Source organism: Malurus melanocephalus, unplaced genomic scaffold (genome assembly GCF_030028575.1).
Source record: "Malurus melanocephalus ecotype Western Australia unplaced genomic scaffold, MMel_1.1 scaffold_273, whole genome shotgun sequence".
NCBI lineage: Eukaryota > Metazoa > Chordata > Aves > Passeriformes > Maluridae > Malurus > Malurus melanocephalus.
This window is the reverse complement of record NW_026623505.1, coordinates 719,386-745,955: the sequence shown is the minus strand read 5'-3', so window position 1 is coordinate 745,955 and position 26,570 is coordinate 719,386. Positions and strand designations below refer to the sequence as shown.

General features: G+C 38.1%; 2 long non-coding RNA genes across 4 annotated transcripts in view; both read left to right on the top strand.

The window, feature by feature from the left end:
* The window catches only part of LOC130579424 (uncharacterized), a 146,660-nt gene extending 129,021 nt beyond the window's left edge, over positions 1–17,639 (top strand). For both annotated transcript variants that reach the window (XR_008965997.1, XR_008965996.1), the window contains one exon: positions 16,961–17,639. This is a non-coding gene — a long non-coding RNA (uncharacterized LOC130579424). The remainder of the gene's footprint in view (positions 1–16,960) is intronic.
* Positions 17,640–21,477: 3,838 nt separating this feature from the next.
* The window catches only part of LOC130579422 (uncharacterized), a 219,209-nt gene continuing 214,116 nt past the window's right edge, over positions 21,478–26,570 (top strand). The window contains exon 1 of one of the 2 annotated variants that reach the window (XR_008965990.1): positions 21,478–21,490. This is a non-coding gene — a long non-coding RNA (uncharacterized LOC130579422). Of the gene's footprint in view, positions 21,491–24,044; positions 24,056–26,570 lie in introns of those variants that run through there. The other variant, XR_008965993.1, reaches the window with a different exon arrangement.

Here is a 26,570-nt window from a genome sequence, read left to right as displayed (position 1 = left end):
TTTTTTTTTTTTTTTTTTTAGTCTTTGATGCTGGGCATTCAGTGATTTGCTTTCACTTGTAACCCTGAAATACAAATCACTGGCAGGTTGAGCAGAGTATTAAAAGAAGAACTTGGAAGATGTCTTGACTTCCCAGTGTTGTAGTGAAGATGACTGCCAAATGCTAGCTCTGGCCTGAGGAGATGCTTGAAAGTTCTTTAATTCCCTAAATRAGAGGCTGAAGAATGTCAGATAATCTCTTCCTGTGCAAATGTTTATTTGCAATCAATACATACCTGTGACATGATTTCTCTGTCCCTTAATTAAACTTTTGCAGCTGATTCCACTCATTAAAAAAACAAGTGCTTCTTCTTTCCCTCATGTCTTCTCCCAGCCCTTTTGTTGCATTCTTGATTTGTTGATCTTTGCTTTTTAAATCTTTCAGCTCTGATGGGCGGCAATATTACTAAAATTTCCTCAAATTTTAACCTTGGGAATTACTGCTGCACTATGCCAAAACATCCTTAGATTAGATAATATCACTTTGAGCTTTCTTTTGAGAGGCTGATAGGGTTGGAAGGGAGGCATTTTATAAGATTAAATAGAAAATCAATAGGATAAACAACCCTATAGCTAGCATGTTTATTTTTATTTCCTGATTGTATCTGTCTTTCTGAGAATTGCCTGTAGCGGAAAATAGGAAGCTGTAAGATTAATGTTTCAGCTGTACTCTAAAGATTTTGCTAGGGCAAATTATAAAATAGTATGGAAATCACCATTCCATTCCTACAGCTTCAGAGTAACCTTCACGTTTGGAACATTTACTTTGTATTCAATGGTATAAAGTTTAGTCATGAAAAAACACCCAAATAAACATCATTCATTTAATAATTAGACAGAAATTGGTCTGGTTTTAGGTCCTGAATATAAACCATTCTAGATAAATCTGAGCTTCTGGATTATTCATTATTGGCTGTTTTGATAGATGGATGATTTCCTTTCTCCACAAGTTAGAGTTGGGGGAATTTTCTTTGAGGCTTTTGGGAGTCACCTTGAGTAGGAAGAAGTAAAGAGGTAAATCCTTCATTCTCCTTCCCTGTAGAGATACATGAGCAAATAGTATGACATTTCTTTAAACCCAGGTTTCTAKCAAGTGGGTTTTCTTGGCAACAGAAATTTAATCCTCCCTTATCACTATCTCTAAATCCCTAATTATTTTCCTAAAATCTTATTCTAGAACTGTGGGCCTGATTTGTCCTCCAAGGGAACTATTCAGGAATTTCATAACAACTGCAGAACAGCTACAGAATAATAATGGCAATGTCAGCTCCTCCACATAGCCCAGACTGAATGGACTTTTAAAGGCATCTTGAAGTGCCTATTTGGAGTGGAGAARACTTGTTAGGATGTGAATTGCATTTCAGCTGAGGGTTTCTTTTCATGTTTTCTGCATCTTTTGTTGAAGCTCATAAAGATCAGGGTCTGAAGTTTTCAACTTATTTGTCCTTCTCATATTTGGTCCAAAAGTCAGAATAAACCTATGTGAAAATATCAGTCACTGTCTKAAATTCTAATAAATGATAATGGTGAAGTAAAGATCTATTGTAAGGGTTTTTCTATAATGTTACATAACATAATGTAAACATAAATATGAAAAGAGGGGCTGTTGTGGAAAGTGGTTAACATGGAAAAAGGTGCTAAGTCTGAGCTGTCCACATACCACAGCAATGTGCAAGTGACCCAAAATTTGGGTTCATTCTTTTGCCAAGATTTGTCTTTTTCATGCTGCTGAGAGTGATGGCATTGTAAGAACAACTCTACAGATCCCATCTGTGGATCTGCATTTTACYCACCCATAGAATGTTTGTCTCAAAGAACAGAAGACTGGAAGTCCTGTGAAAAGTCTTTTCAAGACTAAAAGATTTAGGGGGGCACAAACATAAATCTTGAATATTAAGTCTGAATCTAATGTACTGTATCAATACTGTTTTTACCTAAATGGATGTGTGGAGAACAAAGACAGGGGACACTTAAAATTTCAATGTTGAGAAGTCAGGAAGATTCTGGGACCAAAGACTGAGCAGGAATAAACTGGCCAGGTGTGTGTTTTCTGTCTGCAGTTTTAACCAGTGCTCTCAAAGGTACAAAACTTGACATGAACTTGATGGTCACTGCAGGAGTTGCTAATTCTTACTGTGAGCTGTTTAAAATCTAGGGGTTTTTAGAGGCCTTCTCAAAGCTCCTTATGAATGGAAATAGGAGATTGGGGTGTTGTCTTAGGACTTTTAATTGTTTTATTGTTTGACTTTTTTTCCTTCCACATGCAGAATTTTATTTTTCTTCTGTCTGCCAAGCCATGACWGAGTCCTTTCCTTGCTTACAAGCACTCGGTGCTGGAGAAGCCGAATAATTCAAAATAAATAATTTAGTAGGCAATGCTTGGCTTGCTTTATTTACCCAGTACATAAAAAGCTCTCACACTGTTTATATTTTCTCAATGAAAAATTCTGCAAGGCCTGGGCTGAGCCAGTGGGTTCCTCACAAATTCAGCATATTCATTGTGTGTAACTTTGTACTCAAGCTGTTGTAATGGGTCACCTGAGTCACATTGTTCCACTTTTATCGTTTCAGTTCAGTGATTGGATGCCATAAAGTGTATATATTGCTTTTCCAAAAATGAGTTTTGTTTGGGGACTCATTCTGTTATCCACACTCAGTAAAATCATGTGCTGGTGGAGGGCAGCGCCTGTGCCAGGGGCTCCATCAGGGAGTCACGACTGATCAGCTCAGGAGTGCGCTGATATTGATACCTTATCAATCACCTGAAACAGAGGCCAGACAAACTGAAGAGAATGAGAACAGACAACTTTAATCCAGGCCTAACCGGCCCCCTGGTACATTGGGGCAGACAAAGGCCTCCTCCTGAAACTACACCCAAAATGGACCCCGAGTCACAAGATCTTTACCTTTTATAAGTTCTGCCTTTTTAACACATTGGGCCTCAATCCCCCAATGATATTTTCAGGTGATGATATCAACCACCCCAAACTTGCTGCCCCCAACTCGCTGTTGTTTCCATATTTTGGGGCTCTGAGRTGYCCTTGGGTTCAGGCTCAGAGAGGGATTGTTTTGTCTAAAGATGGGAGAGCRGCMSTTTTAGTGTYGTACTAGAGAATACAGASRCATGGAAATATAGAAGCTACAAATCCTAAGGCATCAATATCTCCTCAGCCTTCAGCCCAGATCTGCTCTCACCATTCATCTGAAGCCCCTTGGAGAGGGCAGCAAGGAACAGCTCGGAAGGGCTCAGCTCCCCAAGTGTCCTCGCAGCAAACACAGCCCAGGGTRTCCCCAGCAGTGCCACTGCAGGGTCACAGCAGCCCCAAGGAGCACTGCTCACAGCTGAGCTTTGAATTCGGCTGTTCTGAGTGTTTCTTCATAAAAGAAAACAGCACCTTGCTTTCCTTTGTGTTTTGTTCCACATTTTGGTCAGAAGTTTTTATCCTTTGAAGATGTCYCGTGAGTCAGAAGGGACCCTGAGTTGAATTATGGCTTTGTTAAAGTTACAGAATCCATTTGGGAAATGTTAGTTTGGTTCATTCAATTACCTAAGCTAAAAACCTGTTCTATATACAAAAGGAAATAATGTATTAGTTTAAAATCTGTCTGTTTCTTATTCATTTCAAATTTTATCATTCTTCTAAAAACTGAGCTCTTCCATGCCCTCTTACATYTATCATTCAGTCTGAACTTAGAGCAGGCAACTGCTCTTGGGCTTTGTTGAGACATKGACCAAAAAATCATTCATTTCCAAAGTTAAAAACATTGAATTTTGTTTGATGCAGTAATTTGTGTAATTAKAATTCAAAACAATTACTGACACTTTTAATAAAAGTGAATGCTAAAATCCAAGCATGCAAGAGGTCCATTGAAAAAGAAAATAATAAAAGAGCTTTAATACACATTTCTTCTAAATCAATACATTGTCAAAACATATTAATATTGTAATAGATCAGAGTATGGGTATCCTACTGCAGGAAAGAATCCATGTGTGTGTTCTTTAAAGGGTGTTTTCTCCTGAGCTGGGATGAATCTCTTTGGGCCCCTTCCTTTATAAACTGTGTATTTTCTTGATAAGCTGGACCTGAATCCAGGAAACCTAATTTCTGCTTTATCTCTTTCAGCAGCCTTCAAGTTTCATGGAAATTATTGAAAAACAAAGAAGCAGGCACTTAAACTCTTTCTATTGWCTGTTCTTTTTTTTTTTTCTCTCAGATGGGATATACTGGGTTGGACAGGATTTTGGAGAGAATCAATACAATATTTTTATGATGGTAGATAATCTTTCTCTTCTGCCTCAGCTCCTCCATTTGTCAAAAAACCAAAATGATCAAGATCTCTGTTGTAAAGTGCTTCAGTATATATACAGACAAGTGCAGTTACAAGAGTGCCAGGTATTTTTGTTACTTGCTTTAAAAAGAGAGTTAAAACAAGAATACAAGTATCTTACCTCTAGAAAGATCTTATGCAATGTTTCTAGACCTAATCCAACTMAATTTTTCTATATGAGTCTTTATATAAAATGTGTTTTTTCTGTTTAAAAATGATTGTACTATTTAGTTTTCTCTTAATCCAATAATATAATCCCAAAATGTTCCCTCCAAATGCTACTTAATATTTAGTAATCTCCTTTTCCTTTAAAGTCTGCATTCTCTGTAATTCTTGCTTAGTATTGGCCAAATCTATTACACTTTTGTCACATCCATCTGAYAGCTACAGGAAAGTTTTTAAATATTGTTCTCATTTATGAAAAAAAAAACCAAAACTCTCTAATATTCTTGGGGTGAACTTCAGGAAGTGTTATTCCTTTTGGGTGCAGGAGTTATATTCCTTTTGGACAATAYAATGAAGCAGGTAGTCAATTTTCATACTTCTTTAAATCTTTGTTGACATGAGATCTGCATCTCTTTTAGTCCTCCATGTTTTGTGTTTAGGAAAAAAGTTTCTAATCATGCCACCCTTGGAAAACAACAATTGTTTCTAATTAGAAGTGGATCCTTAAAATGTCTGAGTAAGTAAAATCACTGCAGTTGCTTCATACAGTTGTATGCAGCGGACAAATATTTGCCTTAAACTGAATTTTAATAAATGGCATTTTACAATATGTGTTAGTACTGCCAATAGAAAGCTTCATTATTCATTGGGTGAATCATACTGAGGCTTTTTGAACTTGGACAGACCAGTATATATTTGATGAACTATTTTTATTTCAATTTGAGAGATTTATAGATAATATAAAATATAGAATAAATATTTTTTTCCAATTTTTCATTGCAAATCAGTGAAAATGCATTTAAGTGATTCACTTAAAATAAATTGTTAAATAAKTTTAATTTATCTACATTTAAAAATTCAATTCTTAATGTCTTAAGTTATGAATATGGAAGATGAATAGATATCTAAATTGATAGATTGATTTTTCTTTTTTTTGGTGTATTTATTGTGCTTCATCCATACTTCAGAGAGATCATGCACATTTATTTTTTCATGAAGTTTCAAACATTAATGGATTTCTTCTGCCTGGAAAATATGATAAGTAATCTGAATTATAATACAAATGATGTAATAAGTCATAYAGCAGTTAGAGCTGCCTATTTATGTACAGAGATATTGCCTTGCCAATGCCTACTTTGATATTTTAGCTTTTATTTTGGGCAGCTTCTCTGAATCTTTGCCTTGGGCAGGGCAGGCTGTGCTGCAGTGCTGTTCACTGCAGAAGSAGCTGAGCCAGTGCCTGGGCTGGGGAGGGATGCTGAGGCAGAGCAGGTTGGGAATGGCATTWTTCCTGAATTCATTCAGTGCAGGAACTATGATGTGTTGTCTTTTTAGTATCTTTTCTGAAATATTTATTGGCTGTAATGTTTCTCCAGAGAACAGTCTACTCTTCAGGAACTCTAGGGATAACCTCAATTTTTGGTTTGTTTTTTTCCCCCAAACTTCTTACATTTTTCCCACTTTTTTTCCATGATGGCCTTGTGACCTTTATGCACTTAATTCTTCCTCAGAAATGATGCAAGTGCAATCCTAGAGTAGGTTTAGCCAGATACAGATGGCTGGACATGTGTGGTAGCAAGAATCTTGTATCTGACATAGATAAACCCAGATAGATTCCCATCATAAATTCCTCAGGGTAAGAATACATAAAACATCCTTCTGCAAGAGCAGGGAGCAAAAAACGTTCAGGAAACAAAATATGGGATGTTTGCAAATGTTGCAAAAACAGTGGTCCAGGCATCGATTGGAAACAGCCTCTACTTCTTGTTAAAAATCAGGTCAAGTTACAGAAGTAAAGTTTATGTTCTCATCTCCATCCTCTTCACTTCAGAATTCTTAGAAATTAACACTTAGAGATATACAGGTTAGGAAACGACCCTGCATGCCTTCCCTGCAAGTGAAACATGAAAATAATTTCCAGATAATAATAATTTCAGGTCTSAGATGGGCTCTCCCTCTTGGGGAATGGATTGTCTGCAGTGATGGCAGAGGGAGTCTGATATTYGTGTGTATCCTGCATCAATTTAATTTCCTGGTGTACAGACAAGAGCTGCTGTCAAGAGCACAGATGTGGTTTGTGCCTGCCCCCTCTGGTTGGCAGGTGCTGTTCAGAACATGGGTCAGCACAGCCTCACCTGGAGCTGCAGGAGGATCTCCAGCACGGTGCCATTCTGTTCTCTGTTAAATTTCTGTGTCTCTGCCCATCACTTCAAACAGCAGCAGGGCAGTACAGGCTGCTCACCATGACTGTCATCCCTTTATCTAAGAGTGCTGCAGGTGAGGAAGAGAGATCTGGTTCTAAATCAAATTGTTATTCAAGGATATTTACACATTTTCAGTATCATCCCCCTTTATTGCATTTATGGTTCCAATTGAAACTCATTTAAATTAAAAATAATAGAGAAACTGAGCATATAGGTATGAGGTATARGTCATTAAATGCTTGAAAGGATGAATTTGAAAGTGCTGTGTCCTTTGGAAGGATCTSATTTGATTAGAACATCAAAGTTATTATGCATAAAAGGCATCCTGAAATTTATTTATTGCATTGCCTTTTATGAGATTTAATTCATTTAAGACACAGTATGGAAAGCTGGGTCCTTCAGGAATGTTGTTGGATCCAAAATATTTTTACTTACAAAGTTTTCGCTTCACACAGATTGGCTTGTTTGGCCATTTGTAGGCAGAAAAGGGACAAAGGAAAATTAATGGGAATGGTACAAGCAAACTGGAAAAGCTGTAAAAAATGAAGAAAACAATGAGAGCTGTCTGCTCCTTATCTGGGCTGAAACCCAGGGTATATCTGCCTATTTCATTAGTATTAAACTCCTTTTCAAGAGTAAATGAGACTCCTTTTCAAGAGTAAATTAGATGCAAGATAAACTTAGCATGCATTGCTCTTATTTGTTTTAGCTGAAACCCACACACAATTCCACTATGGTACATTTCAAAGACTCATAGGAACACATTTTTGAGTGCTTTTCCCTTCTGAATGCATGGAAATGCTTTATCAGCACTTTCTGGCCATGCATAAAACATTGACATGAAAACACAGTGGGTTACTCCCTTATTGTAGCCAAGAAAGATCTTTGTACCACAAAGAATTAATAATCAAACAAAAGACACTCATTTTCTGTTGCCAGAATTCAATTTTGTAAAGGAAACATTGATCTACCTGGCTGGATTCAATCTGAGCTGGGAGCAGTAGAATGGTGCAGACCTTACCTGCACTGAACGTGCTCCTGTAGTTCTGCAAAGCTGTTTTATTCACTGTAAATGTACCAAAAGCTGGCTCAAGTTGAATATTAAATATGTGATATATAGAAAGAGAAAAGCTGCACTGGTTGGAAGGGATGTTCTGAATTACAGATGATGATTATCATTTTACAAGTTCATTAAACTTTTACTGGAAAATAGAAAGAGAAATCTTATGAAGATTCATCTTTTTCTTTTCCCAGATGTTTTATTTCTGTGTGTGCTGGCTGAATTTTTAAGTCTGGAGTTGTCCTAGTTAAGTAGCCAAAAAAAGATATAATTTGACAAGATTCTGAGATGTATTATATTTTTAATGTCCTGTTAATCACTATTAATTTCAATATAAAAACTTTGGGAATTATAGTTTACAAACAGCTGCAGATAAGACCAGAGTAGCAGCATTGACAATAATATGATTAAATTCCAAAAACTTAAAACCTTCCCAACCTACTCAGTCACACTGACTGAAATGAAATGAAATAAAAGACTCTCTGGAATATTTACAGATGCCTTTCAAAAAAAGAAAACCSAACAAACAAACAAACCAGACAAACAAACAAACAAAAAAATCTTAGTCTTGGCAGCAGTGCAGGTTTGCAGAAAATCTGTGAAGTTGAATTATCTTTATGAGCTTCAGTAGGGGAAGCAAACAAATATGAAAAGTATTCCTGTCCTTTCAAAAATAACTTTGTATTAGTTTTTGCATTATGCAAAGTTGTCTGTGTTGTTTTTTTGGAATAGCCAAAAAATTACTGCAAGAGGAAGCTGATTCAAGACTAAGCCTGGAAGGCAGGCAGAGTTTAATCCAGGAAGTATATTAATAGATTCTAACATTTCTTTGRGTTCCTGAAATTTAGGATTTGATATTAGGATTTGAAATATTTGCCTTTCTGCTGTGTTCTTCTATAATCACAGCTAACTGAGCTTTTCATACCTGTCTGCATGACATTCAAARAATTCTTCAACTTAAAAATTCCTACTGAACTGTAGAGCTCAACAAATGGAACACAACTAAATATTCCACATTCTTGGGTGAGTAGCATTATATAATTGCAGAGTGTTCCTTGGTTCTTGTTGTGCCTTTTCCACAAGGATACCAAGTGCCAAAGCAGAAGAAGGTCCCAAATTTTGGCYTTCTGGCATAATAAAGACTTCATTCTTTATCATCTGACCTCTAAAATGTAATCTATCTTTAAATCAAACCTACATGTAACCTTTTATTGCTTGGTCAGAAACACTTCCTTTTCACAGGTTTTGTTCTTTCATAGCTGCAAGGGTTTGAATTGATATTTWTAAGCTTTGGGGACAGGAGTTATGCAGAACTTTTTTGTTATTGCATTTCTTAGCACTTGGAAAAATGTGTTGAGACTTCAGAAATGTGTGTCCTGTGGGATTGAACTTACTAAAGAGCAGCAAGTCACTTATTAGAAAACGTCTGCAAGTCCCTGAGGATCTTTTCCTATTACCTAGCTCTAAATGAATGACTAACATAATGGATTAGGCTGCTCACCCTTGATACATGCCTGGGAGACTTTATGAACTAGCWGGAAYGTATTTTGATTTCACTGSTGTCCTTCCCTATCACTGCTGTTGAATTTTCRAATGCTTTTGGTGCTCACCAGAATCCAGATGGAGAATTCTCTGAATTGTCAGAAGCTAGCAGTGTTGTTCTGATTCTCTTTTTGCTTAACCTCCATGTGTCCCCTSCTTAATTCTGCCTTTTCCCAGCATCAAATCTGTGACAAGATCAAAAATGGATCTAGTCAGATAGCAAAGGTGTTCTCAGCGAAAATGTACAACCAGAATTTTAACAAGAGAATTCAAAGAAAGGATTCTAATCATGTATATGCATAAATGAAGATAAATGCATTGGGTTCTCTTCAGGTTTATAYCATATGACTGAATTCATTGATCTTTGTGAGGCTCCTCTATACTGACTTTGAAAAACTTGCCATGCAAACATTGTGTATGGAGAATATCTTTCAGAGAGACCTGCAAGGATRCATCTGAATACATCCAACCATCTTTTTTATTTGCATGTTCCATTWAAAGCTGTAAATTACCATTCAAAGGCTGGGATTTGGACTTAATTATTGTGATCTCAAATGGTTAATTATGATTAAGTATTTTAAATTAAAGCTCTAAAACAGCARTAGATGTGTTTAAAATTATATACAGATTTCAGGTCTGTGCTTCTGATGGGAATTGCCTGCCCCAGATGCTGGGGATCACAGTTTGGGGGAGCTGCATGCTCTGATCTCAGCTGGGCTGTCCCTGGAGCAGGTCAGGGTAACCTCCTGTCTCACTTGCAGCATTTTGTATCGTGTTCTCTCTAGTCAGTTCTGGAGAAATATCCCTGAAGTTTTTTCATAACATTTACACACTGAGCCAAGGCTGGTGGAAGCCCATTACGGTCAATTCTGTATCAAGAGAGCTTTTTGGCCACCCACTGATTTGTCAGCTAGCCTGGCTGCTTTTTTTCTGCTCTTTTCCTGAAGCCATAAMCTGATAACAGTATTAATTACCCCACCTTCTTTTCTGTTTGTCACAGCTGTGGGAAATACCAGGTTTACAATGCATCACAATCCTTTTCCTCACTCTAGTGTGGCACTGACAGGAATTATATTTACTACAGTCAACAGGTGACTTTGCAGACAAGAGTCCACTCTGCCAGTGGCTGGATACCAAACCAAGTGTTCCTTTTKCTCTTAGACATRCAGCCTTTTAACAGGAAACTAATCRATAAAGATGAGGGAATTGCTCAAWACARCCATGCATTTTTGCTTCTATAAGAAATAAATGCCAGTGAAAGTTTTGGTAATGAGCAGTTTCTATGACAATCGCTTAACTCATCATTAATTAGTCTATAAATTGTATGATAATCCACCCTAACAGGTGTAGCACATGACATGGAACTGCCTCTTGCAGCCTCTAAACAAAGTCTGAGGGGAAATTAAGCAGAGATTAGCTGAAAAGTCTGTTCTAGTCAGTAAACAAACACCCTGCAATTAGAGGGTGATGCTGACTTTAGCAAGACACCAGCCAGGTGGAGTGACATTTAGACTGTACAACAGAAAGAAATGCAGATGCCATCTTTAGAAGCAAGAAAAATCATAGTTCAGGAGTTGCAGAGGAGCTTCTCACTCAGCTGTTACTGCTCAAAAGAGGTAAGTAAATAGTGARCTCAGTAAATTGCAGGCAGTGGAAGCTGTGCTTCACAAAGAGAAGATCAAAAGGCACAGGGCTCTGCAAGATTAGAACAATTGAAATTGTTCTCTTTCTTCTCACAGCTTCATGCAGCACTGAGCARGATCTGGGCAGTGCCTCCTGAGGAGAGTGTGCATTCATTATCAAATACTGGGGGTGGTTGTTCTTTAAAATGACTGCACAAGAACTTACAGGAGCCTTGAATGTACACGAGCATACATTCTGACAGCACTTGCTAGTAATTCCAAAAAATTTAAAGCAACAGAGAGGGACAGCACTAAAATAATACAGCTTTTGTTTTCACCAGAAATTGGGTTTTTTTCCTTTCTATTCTCCCCCATCAAAATTATTGTTGACAACACTTAACATTACCTCTTTTTTATTTAATAAAAACAGATTTTGAGAAAAACACTAGCCTTTTAGTCCTTTTATCCAGTTATTTTAAGAAATTTTAGATCTAATTGTTGTTTTACCATCACTCRTTTTATTGCAAACTGACAGATATTATTGTAGTTCAAAGTCCAGTGTACCAGAAACGATGTAATTTAATCTCCTTGCAAGCAGAGCACCTTCTTATGATTTCACAGCTCTATCCTCAGAAGAGAATGAGCACACAGAGCTCTCACTGCAGCCTTATTGAACAGCATAACTGACCTCCATAATGGAAGTGCTGAATTGAAAAGTGTTGGCTTTTAGTTCCAAATTATTAGATRTTTCAGAATGCAATTTACTGGTTGGGTGCTTGAGTTTTTTGTCTTGGAGAAGCAGCATTTCCAGAGGACGAGTGCTGTTCGTGAAAACCTCACTTTGTTGAGAATCTGCTATGTTTAAATTCCACTAGGGGAAAAAAAAAGTCCCTCTGTGCATATCCTAGCACCAGGAGATCCTGGTAAGGTACTGAGAATCCTAATTAGAATTCTTCTTCAGTTTAGGAATATAGCAGAAAATAGATAAWAAGAATTCTGGTTTTGCAAGTCACTGTCCCTCCTTTCAGTCTGTTTTCCATAAATGCCTAAAGGAAGTGTCAGTAGGTGAGGTTGTGATAGAGAACTGGAATATCAGATAATAAAACTCTATAACTGGCATGAGTGTGACACAATTCCAGTACACAGACCAAAAATGTCATTTCACTCAAATTTGCAGACATATAAAAGGGGCCAAGACAGACCAATAAAGAGCARCATATTATCAGCATATTATTTTAAATACTTGACTGTGATCAGTAGGAATCATAATTGATCAGCTTGTTTGAAAATCATGTACTTTTATTTAATGCTTAAATATCATGATATCGACATCTTTCATTACATGGAAGGAACTTAAGCGTTTGAATTTGTAGACAAATTCAAGTGTTCAGTTCTCAAAATCTGAGAATTTTGTSCAATTCTCAGATGTACTTATGTAGCATTTATCTGCATATTTAAATGCCYAATAGTTATAAAAATATTAATGTATCTTTAATATGTAACTTCATGGATCTTAGCAAATCTCTAGGAGAAAACCTCTGCTCTTTCTGCAAAAAACAAAGGGAAGTGCCAGCTCAATCACTTGTACTCCCTCTTCCCTACAGATCCTCTTCTCAAACTGTGTGTCTCCAAATTATTTTGATTATTTAATATATAACAGGTTCCTGTGCTAACAAAAGACCACAGGTTTGTACCATGGTGCTCCTTGGAATCAACAAATTATTCTGTAGATGTGAACTCAGAGTTTATTAAATTCAGTATTAAAGGCCAAGAGGATTTTACCCCACACWAAGGTACCGAGTTTCAAGAAATAARGCATTTCTTTAGGGCTCTGGAATTGTCCTGGCTCTCTCCCTTGGTAGCACAGAGTGGGAGTGAAGTGGTACAAGAGGGAGCTGCAGAGTGACTTGACAAAATGAAGGGATTGTTAAGTTACTTTAGAGCCTTGTCCCATCAGACCATTCCAGCCACTGAAGCGGATCAAATGGTTACATAAAACAGTGGAACTAATGGAGTGATTTTATTTGTACTGGAGCAAGTCCACGCTTGTGTGCCCTTTGATTGACTCGAAGTATCTGCGTAACTTTATAGGAAAAGACATTTTCTAGCCCTAAAAAAGTCAAGTGCATGTTTCTTTTTTTTCCCACATTTTATATCCAGGTTAATTCCTGTTTCTTATGCTTCATTTTATCTTTTGGAAACATGGAAAGAGACCTCACTACATTTTCTTCTAGTGAGTAGGGAAGCAACACTTGCAAAGGCAGCCTGAGAAATTGTGTTTTCATTTTCTAGGAGCAGGCATGGGCATGGCACCTGAGAMAGAATTCTGTGTATTTTTGAAACAAGTAGCACATTGGACCTTGGCACAATGGCAAGCAGGTGCCAGGAGGACACTGACAAAAGTGAGGGGRTTTGTGCAATGTGAGGATATTCTTGGAGTTCTTGGGCTCTTTCCCTAGTGCTGGTACAGCAGGGAGCAGCCTCACTCCAGAGGACACCAGCTCTAATCCCTCCATGTCAGCTGTGCAAAGGGACTTTTCTTCTCTCAAAGTGCTGCCCGAAATGTCCCCCAGCATTCAGAGCTCCTGCCTGAGGCCACCACCCCACCTTTCCCTCTGATGATGCCAGCTGCCCTATCTCCCTGCCATCTGATTGTTCAAGTCAGTTGTTCACCTTCCACATGGAAGTCTGCAATACTCATCCCTTGAAAGAAYTGTAACTCTAAACATTTAGAGCCTGATCCTCTTTGCATTACAATTACCTGAAGTTTTGATCATTGGAGCAGGTGTGGTTCTTGACAGGGCATGGTAGAGCTTCAGAGACCCAGAATTTACCGTGTAAAGTCCAATTCTYAGTCCTAGCCCTGAATCTCTGGGTGCTCACAGTAGGTGCTTCCTGTTTATCAATCTGTCAGGAAATGTTTTTCCAAAGATATTCTCTGGACAATGTCTGACGTCTTGAGGGGATGATGATATGGGCGATTTAAGAATTATTTTCCTTWATGGGGTGTCTCTAATGCATACAAATATTGTCCAGTTTGTAAAGTGAGGCAGTGGTAGAGAAAGATCTAAGTTAATTGAAAGTGAGGGGGTTCAGTGTCCAGAATCCAAGATGATAAATGAACAATATTTATTTCTGAGAAAAACAGTGGGCAGTTTCCATACTGATTTTTTTGTTGGTCAATGTAGTTTTATACATATATTAGTATGTATATAAATAAAAAGTATTCCTTCTTTCACTTGATTTTTCATTCTTGATTTTTATGGCGTTGGTAGGTTTGGTTGTTCTTTCTAAATGAACTGTTCTTGAGAATGCCTGTTGGAACAGTGTTGGGAATTTTTGTAGATTGAGGAGTATTCGAGTATTTTGGAGATTGAGGAATATTGTTACCTTATTCTTTWTTAAATACTTTWGGAGATGTAAGCTATTATTTTTATYGCAAATTTTTGAGGAATCAAATTGTAGGTGGATTTAGGTTATTATAAGGATTGCCATGCTAGAGTCTTCAAATATATTAACCCATAAATATTGAGGGAAGAATTTTTATCAAGTTCTAATTCTGTAATGTGATTTTTAAAAATATTGTAAATGTTCTTGGAAGCAAAGCTTGTTGATTTCTCATTAGAAYGAAAAATGTAACTTTTGGCTGTGTAGGTCTACCTTATTTACATACCCTGGTGTTTTGAAGCTTAATTTGGTTCCTAAGCCTAGTTCTGAGTTTTGATGTATGAAATACCAGGCTTATTCACATCCAACAGATGCACTGAAAAAAAGCTTTATTTGTTGAGCTCCCTTCCAAATGCACTGCAGAAAAAGTTTGCCYACAAGTTGAGCATGTGGATATCAGTACAGGTGACAAATACTTCGGGAAACAACATTAATCACCTGAAATATAAGAGACATTTGTTTCTGTCCTTAAACTCCTTGGCCTGGAACAGACTGCATTGGAAATCACTCAGACTGAAGTCTTGAACTGATAGGGAGTTTGTGTGAACACAGTTACTGTACTGTGCAAATCTGTTTCAACATCCATCATTTAAAGGACAGGCATAAATTTAACTTGGATCCTGCTTCTCTTCTGTTAAATAGTGACCAGATCATAAAGTGATTTTAGAAAGCAGGGATGCTAATGAATGTGCATTTTTAAAAGGCACCAGCCAGTGTCAAGCATGTGAAGAACTACAGCTRGTTCTTTTTATCACAAGGGTAACTTCTAAGATTTATATTCCCTATTTGACTCAGTGTAATCCACACAGATCCCTAGAGGAGAGGTAATTCTCAAAATAAATTGTTTTTTCKTTGTGTTTAAGTACATTAGTGATGTTGACATCAAAGCTTGGACAGTGTGTTCTCTAATGCTGGGAGCTTGGCAGCATTTCTATCACAGTGTCATTTTGGTTTATTTCATTATTTTAAAAGGAAAAGCAGAAGAAAATTCTTAGCCTTTTCAAAAGGAATTTAAAAAACATTCTAAAATTTACAAAAGGCTGTCAGACCTTKCACCTGCTCTGGTGACCCCTTTTGACAGAGCAAAACACACTTAGGTTACAAAGAAAGAGAATGAAATAATTGAAGTTCTCAAGTTTATTATTCTAAAAAGAGCCAACACCTGCACTTCTTTTATTTTTTTTTCCTGAAAAGAAAGCAGCAAATGTTTAACATTACTGAAAGTAATTGAAAAGGAAAGGAACATATTTTTCTTGCTAGARGGTAGGAAGCCCTCTCCTTGTTGCTGTGTACTGGCAAAGCTTTACTGACTTGGATGGTGCAATGCCAGTTTTTTTATGTTTTACCATCTGAGAAGYTGGCTTGGCAATGGAATCGAATGGATCATCAATTCAAGGCTCTCCCACCAACAAAGGCATTCCTTAAAATGCCTAAATACACAGAAACTTCCTTCACTCTTCACTGTACACACCTTAGTAAATTTAGGTCCACATTCAAGGCTTGTTGATCTTATTCCTTTCTCCTGTGAACTTTAAAAGGCCTTGCCTGTGTCACCATGAAAGCCCAAATCAATTGCCAAGCCAATAGAGCACTGCAAAACTTCTGTCTGATGAAATTATGTCGATTCACATTGCAAGTGTCTCTGTCTGAAAGCAGCAGTTATGCATTTACCGATGTGATAATCTAATTCTTCAGGCTGAAACATATTTTTTTCCTTCATATTAGCATGCTGTTTGCTTTTCATCCAAATATGTGAAAACAGGTGRTTAAGTWGAGAACAGAACTACCCAGAGATAATGGTTTMTAGACAGCAGAACACARCTTAAGCAASYATGTTAACTTGAATCACAGATTTCATATATAAAGATGTCGTTCCTTTATTCTATTTCAGACACAAAAAATAGGRATATAGATTTTGAAGTTGTGTATGACAGCTCACAGATGCAGATGGTTTGTAACTAATTTTAGGCTGCATTTTCCATTCAGATGAAGAGATTCTAATGTTAGACTCTTCATGATACATGAAGAGTTAGAGTTGTCTCGAGAATRCAAAGTTATTTATAAAGGTGTCGGTCTGCTTTGGATGGAGCACTGCAGATACGTGTCTCTTCTCCATCCTGGTGCCAGCACAGTAGGAAAMAAGATGTTCCAATAGCAATGCCACCAATCTGTGTGTCATTGAACACCTGTTTTTACATGGTCTATTTGAAGATTAATTGACTATTTTGCAGCAAAAGCTTCTTGTCGGGAAAGCCCCGTTCCGAATGCTGCTTTTCCAGATCATTACCCTTAATGTAACCACATATACAACATGATGATTATTGAGCAACCACACTGAAATGCTGCCATTTCCACGGAAAAGACCAAAAATTGCTGTGAGTGTTCTGTACTCCCTGTCATGGCTACAGCTGATTTACCTTTAATCCATCCCCGCTAGAAATTTTAAGGAAGATGCAGTGTAAACTAAACACAGACTTCATTAACAACTCCAGGACAAAATACTGTGAGGAAAAGCAGGCAAATGATTAATTCTATTTTTTTACATTTTGCAGATGCAGCATATACATGTGACATCCTGGTTGCAGTATTCTTCATTACTCAGAAAGATTTTTTGGTGCCAGAAGTCTGAGAAGATTATGGGACTGACAGAGATAAGAACTGAAGTTATGTTTGAYCAGAAACAATTGTGATGATTTCAGAGCTTACAAAGAAAATGCAATTACTTTTTTGGATTTGTCCTCTAAACATTTTCCTGCATGAAAACCTTTGCAGCCTCAACCAGCTCCACAAGCAGAAGATGTTTGTGCACATGGAAAAATCCTTACGAGAGCAGCCTGGCGGGACACAATCTCCACCTGAGTGCTGGGAACTGTGCAGCTTTGCAAAACAGACCTGCACCAAATCAGAGAGCATTCAAACCATTTTTATTTATGCACACCTAACTGAAGCTTTTCTGTTGATTTACCTTTGTTTCTAGGCCAAGCACAAAAGAAGCAAGCCTGTCTTAGCTGCAGTGAACCGTATTAGTGTTATCACAGTGACCAATTTTTCTTTTGCAAAACTACCTCTACAAATTGGTTGCCAAAACTGTTAACATTTTGCCAAATCTTTTGCTCAAGAGTGTTTAAAATCTAAGTTGCATTAACATATCAGCTTAGATTAACACCACTGTGTGCAGTGGGGACTCAGTGGATTTTTGCATGTGATGCCACATATATTAAACTTCTTTGATAAATCAGTTGTTGTCCTCTACATTTAATAAACATGTAAATACTRAAGACACTGTTTGTCCTTTTCTTCTGTGTTCAGTTCTAGATACACAGCATTGCACAGCCCCAGTAAAACACTTTATTGGCAGCAAGGATTCAGTCACATGGGCTTTCATTTGAAAAGATCCATCTTTTGGTAAAAAAAGCAGGTTCAGGAGCTTGATTTTACTGTGGGTTAAGCTTGGCCACAGCACCCTGAGAATGGCCAGCGAGATCAGCTGTAGAGCCAACACTCCAAAATTTGAGATGGGCTGGATGCAGCAACCAAGGCCAGGTAAATGATGGGGTGGGGTGACCCTGAGCAGCTGCTCAGCCCCACACTCCTTCACACCCCCTGCCCAGTGAGACAGGGGAAGAGAGGAAGGGGAAAAATCTGTGAGTGGAGGCAAACACCTGGAGATCACTTACCAACTGCAATCACAGGGAATTAGGCTGGATTTGGGGAAAGGGGAAGTGTAGTCTATAGTAGAGCTGGATGACAAGAAGGAAAAAAAAATAACTAAACCACTTTTCCCCCACTTTTCCCCTACCCTTTTTCCCAGGCTCAACTTCAATCCATGTGGCCCCCATACCTGCACAAGAACACCCAACACATGCACAGGGATTGTCTGTAAGTTAGATAATGTTTCTATGACAATGTAGCTGCACCAGGAAGAGAGTGGGATCAAGGTCTCAGGTAACCCCTGGTTCCAGTTCAGTTATTCAGTCTGTCTCATTTTCATAACCTTGTGACAAAGTRAAGCACAAGTGTGGTTTTGAATTCCACCATTATCTTTATACCTCTGTGTTGGGTTTCATGCTGTAAACTCTTTTTACAATCCTTCTAGAAATCTCATTGTGTGTGAAGGGTGAAGAAACTTTTGGTACTTTCTTATCACAAAAGTAATCCAGGCTGGATACTTTAAAAAAATTCTCTCCTTGTTTGTCCTCCTGACCCTAAGATGTTCAGTCATTTATATTAAATGAACTTCTTCTTGGACCTCTGTGCCAAACCAATGCTGCAGTGTTAAATGGTGAATATGAGAGATTATCATCTTGGCTACTACATGAGATTGCAATTAAAGTCATCTTCAGCTGCTAGTTGCTTTTGCTTATCAAATAGAAACATGACATTTCAGAAGCTGTTAATTCCCTGTCTTTGCTGCCATGTTCTCTTCTCTGATGCTGYGCTAAATCAGAAACAAGGCAGGAAAAGTCATGCCCACAGGCCTGATGCGAGGGTTAGACTCAACCTCCTAAATCAAGTGAAAAGTTACAATTGAATTTGGGCCATTTTTCAGCACAGAAAATCAGCATTTAAGTTAAGAAAGTCTCACAAGTGCAACTACAGAGTCCAGAACTAACAAAAGTCCTTTGCTGCTTCACTGTGGCAGCTGCAGGTTGGACATCAGTGCCAGCACAGAGCAGCTCACCCTGCCCAAGGTGAGGCTCAGGAGGAGCTTTGCTGCCACCRAGGGCAGAGTCACAGCCCCAGGGCTGGGCAGCACCTGCGTGCTCCCTTTGCCATTGCAGGGGTGGATTTAGTGCCAATGTTTGACTGCAGTCCTGCTTTAAATCTTGTTTCTAGAATGGAGGCTGAGTCTGTCTCTGTAAAGGTCAGGGCCAAGGAGCACATGGCAATTTAGCTGAGTGGAAAGCGCTGGGTTCACTGTGTGGCACAGCTGAAAGTGTGATAGCTAATGAAGGAAAACTAATTAGGCTCCAACTGCAATTGGGCCAGCATTGCTTTAATTGATACAAAAAGGTATTAGTAGCAAAGTCTTGGGTGTGAGGTGCTTTGCAGATCATCAGGGTGAGAGTTTGCAGAAGCACAGGAATTGAGTAGGTAAGGGCTTTTTGTAGCAGTGTACAAGAAAAAAAAATGGAAGCTATCTAGTTAGTCACTGCTATTTCAGCTTTTTACTTCTAGACCTTTTTTTCTGTTTTCAGGCAAAAATGTTTTCCTACTTTATAGATTCATTAGTAAGGAAAAACACTAGACTGTTGAGAAGCTTTTGTAGTTTTCTGGAATGCAGAGTGTATTGCCGAATGGAGAGGCTTTGAAGGGCCGACTTTGAAACCAAAGAAAGAAAATTAGGCTCAATTTGTTAAGAGTGTGTACCTGTTAGAAAAGCTTTAACCCTTCATTTAGCAAATCAGAATAGAACTAGCAGCTTCTATTTTGTTCAATTTAATCATAGGGTTTTAATGATTTTATATTGCTTTATTCCATCATATGTTATCAAGGCTAATGGGCCAAATTCTCAGTGGTTAAGCAGTAGAGCTTTTTTCAACTTTAATCTGATGATTAAAGAGTAAAATGAACCTTCTTTGTCTGTAGAGCCCATTTACACTGGCCAGTATCTAAAGACTTTGTGATTTTTAAAATTCAGASGTTACTGTTAACAAGAAATTTGTATGGAAAGCATCTAATGGCTTTTGCATTCTTAATACTGCTACTGTTTAGAAATGAGTAGGACTCTTTAGCAATCATGCCTCTGATTAGTTTGCAAAAACTTCTTGGACCCTTAGATGAAGGGGGATGAGGGAGGAAAATATTCCAGTTGTCTGAAAGTTGCACTGTTCCATGTGAGATAATTGCAAAGAACTATTGTTTCTTCCAGTAGTAATATGACATTTCAGTAATAACATACTAGAATAAATGTTTTTTGGAACTGAAGTTATAGAATTAATAGGCAAATAAATGTTATTTCACTGGTGAGTTCCATGTCTGCTATTGAATTAGACTTTGTAGAGTCCYGCTTTTTTCTCCCCCCAGTAATGAAACTTAGAACAGTAGATYTGATTGATAATGTAATTTCAAATTGTATTAATTCTGTCTTTTAATATTTCATAGGTGGATACAGTTTCTATCCTATCTCAGCAACCACGCTGCCTTYAGCTTCTGGAGACTTACAAGGTATGACCCAATATAAATATTTTATCAGTTTAAGTCAAACTTCATTCTTTTTTAATTTAAATGTTATGAGTGCATTGATTGTTAAGCCCCTCAAATGGACTRTAATGCCACCAAGATGAGGGAGAACATTTGTAAAAGCTTCAGCTTGCTCTTGTGTTTATAAAGTACTTCAAAGTAAATGCAAGTGACCTACATACCATWGCAAAGCATCAGTTTAACTGAATTGTACAATGAATAAAAAAGAAATATAATATGGATTTTTAAAGAGGCAATTGAAGTTACTCACAAAACCAGCTTTTAATGATTTAGGTGGTATAAAGGTGTATCTGTTTTTGAAATGGCCTAGCTATTCCTAATCTATTAATCTGAAAAGTGTGAACACCCACTAGATCAAGTGAGTTTTCTGTAATTTCTGTGAGTGCTCATTAGGAGACGAGTGTCTGAGCAGCCAGGTTTGAATATTGGCAAAGCAAATTTTGTTGCATATTTTTGTTAATAYATGCAAATATATAAAAATTTGTGCCGGTTATGAACATTTACATGTGCCACACATCTTTGGCTGTTGCTGTGTGCCTTGCAGTGCCCGATGCTCAGGGTGTTTCTCCTTGGGGTTTGGTGTTCCTGGCTAAAACAAGCAACAGCTGTTAACTTGCTTTATTGGAACAGACACAAAACCTTCCTTCCCTTTGTGTCAAAACTCAAACCCTGTTAATGAACTCTATCAGATAAACAAAATCCAGCAAACTGTCCAGGATCACTTAATGGGATAGACCACAATGCTCTGTGCTACTGGAAAGTAAAAGGAAATGGGTGAACAAAAGACATGGATAACTTGCTGATGATGGATTTCTGTTTTATACTGTGTTGGGTTATAGGGCGCTGCCTCTTTCATGATTGTTTGAAATAAAAAAAAGGTTAATAAAACCAGTTGAAATGCTAATRGATCCCATTTAAGGAGCAAGACTGTGAAAACAGCTGGTGCTCAGTTTTCCAGTAGTAAATGACTAAAATATTTTTTTTCTCAACTGCTGAGTTCATGAATCGAGCTGGTTTGTACTGTTGTAGACCAAGATGTCTAAGCATGCTTATTAAGGGTGCCATGTGATTATAAAGGATTAGTGACAGCTGTTTGGTTTGGGGAGGTGTTTGTTGTTTCTCCTCTGAGGTTCTGATGTTGATTCCTGGGACCCTGTATTTGCATACTGTGCATAGTTTCTTTAGTTATTTCTTAGCTTCTCACTGCACAAAATCTCATGGCATTTCAGAAGAAAAAACAGATTGTAAATTTTTTTAAGTCAAGCAAATTAGCAGCATTATCACCCTGAAGTTGTCAGAAAAAGGTTGAATCTCATTAAAATGATGATAGAAAAGCTAGGCTTCACTGATTGCTATGATGTGCCCTGCAGACAGTGTCAAACAATACTTCTGTGATAGCTGCTTATTTGATTTGTAGTCATTCACTTCTTTTCTCTGTGGAGGTAAACCTGACAGCTCTGCTGTTCTTGTTAGCAGGGCAAAAAGCTCTGGAAAAAAAAATCCACAGTTTTTTGCAATTATGTTCTATCCTGTCCTTGTGCCCTTATTGCTCTGGTTTATTTAAATTGTTGGTAGAAGTCATTGTTCCTGGTCTCTAATCTGTTTTATGTATAAAAGTTCCTTAGTTCATTCAAATTTGAYAAAATAGGCTGGTGTTTAAACAAAKTTTTTCMCTTCTCATTAGTCAGTGTKAGTACCAAYTTCTGTTKTAGAATCTGSAGTYGAWCTAAAACACTCMTCCTCCTAAAATGAAATTTTAGAATACATTTTTCAACACCTTTAAAACTTATTTTGCTAATCCTACTTTGCTTATAATGTGTTAAATGCTTTATAATTGACATGATTAGTGGTTTTAAAGTTACCTTTCACCCGTTCCTTTCCTCAAAATGCCAAACCCAAGGAGCTGCTGCTGCTGGTTCCCATTCTTTTGACATTTTTTAACTTCAGCGATTGTGCAGTGAATTCTAATTTGCCTTTTTAAAGAAAACAAACAATCCCCCCTACAGCAATTGCTAAAACTTCCTTCATGCACAAATCTTTTGGTCAGCAGCTCCTTCAGAGGAGGCAGGAGCCTTAATTTAGTGAGACACTGGGTGCGTGCCTGTGCTCCCGGTGACATTGAGCTGCYGGGCTATTGGCAAACCTGTCCAGCAGACACTCACTGCTCTTCCTCTGCTTCCAGCTCACTTCACTTCTGCTGAGCCCTCTGTTTTCTCTTGTCGTTGGAGAATCTCCTATTCAATGAAAGCCTCCTTTTGAGACTAATTAAAAACAAACTAGAGATTTTTCTTTGAAGCAAGCACGCTCTAAAGCATTGTGCTGTCTCATTAGTAATAAAGACATGTCTGCCTTGTCAGCTGAGGTTTCTGCAGCTGAAATTAATGTAGTTATGATATTTAACAACTCTGTATGTTGGAGATTGACTTTATGGTATTCTCCAGAAAATATAAGAATATAAGAAAATAAAGAAAAAAGTTCTTTCTTTGCATGCACCATTCCCTACCCATAATTCCTGCTCTTGTGGTAAGGTGAGGAACAGGTGCTGAAATGAATCCCTTCTCCTTTCTTACACTAATTTAATATACATTAATGGAGTAACGTACAGATTATTTTTGCAGTCCCATTATGAGTTTTTGATGCTGGGTGCTGTAGAGGCACAGTTCCTGCAGGGWGGGTGGGTACAGATCCCTGTCTGGATGTGGTGCAGAACCATGGAGGAGAGCTGCAGTACATGTGGAAGGCTTCATGAAAACAAGCCACCATAGCCTTTTGTTCATTACAATCTGCACTATTTCCTTTCTCCTGGCCATTAGTCTAAAATCACTTGTTCCTTTTGACAACATGCCAATAGGGCTTGCTTCTTATRATTATAAAACAGTTCTTAGAGCCTTTCTGAAAAGGAACTTTATCAATTCTCTGTTTCAGCTGCTGAGAAGTTACTGTTGTGTGCCAGCTAGCATTTCTTAGTACTAAGAAAATCTACATGAGGGAAAGAGGGCTTCATATCTAGTAAAAAATAATTAAAATAAGTAGAAAATGTCAGTTTTTGAGGGAGGACAAACTTTTGAAGCCCTGACAAGTCTGTGCTGGTTTACTGGATCCCWGGATTACTGGTCACAGAGTGAATGATGAAGTGACATATTTTACTCTGTCTAAATTATTCATCATACTTGAAATGAAAACATGCTGCAAAAAGATTGAGAGACACTAAGCAATAAGCTTTAGTCAATAAGAGTTGGGTGATAAACTTGGAGAAATCCTTAAGAAGCATTAAAATGGGCTGTAAATTCCTGGTTACCACAGAACCAAGATCCCCATGATGCAGTGTTGAACATGCTGGAGCAGCATTGGAAATACAAAAATATTAGACAGTACCAGCTTAGTACATAGAAACAAAAAAAGTTATTTATACCACTGTTCTTATAGACAAGGAAAAAAATTTTGTGTAATTATGTCAGAGCATCTCCAAACTTAGCAAATACATTTTTATTATACTACTGTCYGGAGTTTTCTGATTTCTTTCACAAGAAAGCCTGAGCTAACTTTTCTGTAATGGAGCACTCCCCTGTTATCTCTCCTTTCCTCATCAGTTCTTCAAGTTCTAGCTGTAAACAYTTACCTTCTGCCTTTTTCTTTGTGAAGATTTTAATTTTGCAAGCTACTTGGGACACAAGAAGGTGGTGGGGGTGCTCCCTGTTGCACAGGGATGAGATCTCCTCTCACTGCTCCCTTCTGGAGGCTGAACTGGCCCATCCTGGGGCTTGCAGGGACCACAGCCCCAACACACTCAGGGTGTGTTACCGGTGTAAAAATGGCCACAGAGAGCAGCAGAGCTTCCCCAGTGCTGCACATGAGCTTGTTTTGCAAATTCTTCCAGGACTAGCACCCAACTTGGAAGGAGTGCTTAAAAGTCAAGTGAAGGAGTGCGTGGGCTKACAGGCACTCATTGATTTTTGGGTGAAATTGGGCCAAAAAAAGCCAATTTGCAGTGAGCACTTGGYCATGCTGTGCTGAATGGCAAGCAGGTGGCAGCAGGACATCCCAAAAGCACCACACCTCAGATGCTGGGACTTGGCTGAGCCCCCTGTGTGTGATCAGCCCTGCTCAGTGCCCAGCAGCACCCGAAGGGAACGATGTTTGTTCTATTGTGAGCCTCCATTCATTTGTTCTGTAATAAAGACTCAAAATGATTGTACAAGTTAACATTTGTAGCTTTTCTGTGATGCAGAGGCTAGGAGAAAAGCCCCCACGTAGCTGAAAATCTAGGGGGGTTATCTGTCAGTCTTTTTTGACAAATTCTAGAGTTTAAAAAGAGAGCCACAGGGGATTAAAAAAAAAAAAAGGCAAATAAAATGAAACTGTAGTTTTTTTTTTTTATCATGTGCCCTATGAGGCCTGTTGCAAACCTCTCTGACTTTAGCTGCCCCCACACAGAGGAGTCTGATTCCTTCAGGTTGAGATTGGAGCCAAACAATGGTGCTTTGCCATGGGATGCAAAAATGCTCCCAGCCCATCCAGTCAGTGTTTGGAGCAGAAATGAAGTTCCACCTCAGTGGCCCAGYCCTTTTGTCTCTGGGTTTGGTTTTCAACGCGTGATCTCTCCATCCTTTGTTCTCACTACATGCTTTGTTATTTAATTGTGCAGTGCGTTTATATGTGTTGGGATTAATATTCATAAAGTGCTTCAGGCAAATTAACTGTGCACATTGCCAAATTGTAATGTCTGACTTCTTCACCACCATTAAAAAGCAGAATTGAGTACTCAAGATGTGACTCTMCTGAGCTCCTGCTTTGAAGTAACATGATGAACCCACTTACAAGTGGAAACATTTTCTGACATACACAGGCATATCCAATGGAGTCACCTTTTTATTCTGTTACTCCCCTGGTACTACMCTTGTCCCTTTGAACCCTGTAGAAAACAGGCTGCTTGACCAAGATAATTGCTCTTGAACAATGCAGTTTTATTAAMATGCACATCAGTGCTACAATCCAACCCTGCTGGGGCCTTGCTGCTCTGTGTATGAGAGCAGCAGAGCAGCAGAGAAAAATCCTGAAAGAAGAATTCAAATGACTGCCAGCTTGCTTTTTTCCTTTTTTCTTTTTTCCCTTTTTTTCTTTTCTTTTTGGGTTGGGCACATATCAAAACTCTTCAGTTTACCAAGTGAGTGTGAAGCCCTCAAATAAACCAGGGGTCAAAGTAGACTCTCACCCTAAGATTGTAGAAAGGATTTTCTGTTCTGCAGATTTTCTCATCCATGCACATTAGAGAACAGATTTTTTTTTCCTGCCATTGGCAAAGAAATCCACCCTGTTTAATCGTATTATTATCTGTGACTCAGCAATAGTTGTGCTATTGTATCTCACTACTCTGGTTGACATTGACTGCTTAATCTCCAGCACAGAATTTTAGCAAGGCTGGTAAGGTCAGCTCTTGTGAAATGAGCAGCTCTTTCTTACAAGTCTATCTCTCTTGATGGGGCACAAGAGATGGGCAAGAAAAGAAGTTATTTTTATGTCCTTGTGAAGGTCTTTCTCAACTTATGGGTACCGAGAACTTCTTGTTGCAGGCTTTTGATAAGAGCTGCAGTTTGGAAAAATGAGCACAGACTTATTTTTTGTCATTTTTTTCAGATAGCATCAGTCTGCAGTATTAAAYAGTCATATACAATATGCATATTGTCAATATGTCAAGTAAATTTTAAGAAGCACAGACATAGAAGTGATGCAATCAGGAGTGCCAGTAAGCTTTTATTCTGCAACTTCAGAATGGAGAAACCTGTGCTGGAGTTTGTGCAGGATCTCCCATGCAGATCACACTCAAATGAGAGGGTTGATTTATGCCAGGGTAACTGAGTTACAGCAGGGTAAGAGTATCATCCTTACAGTGAATAATGGCAATAAAACTGTATCCTAATGTTGTTCTTTCATTGTTATGACCTTTGGTTCAAAATGATG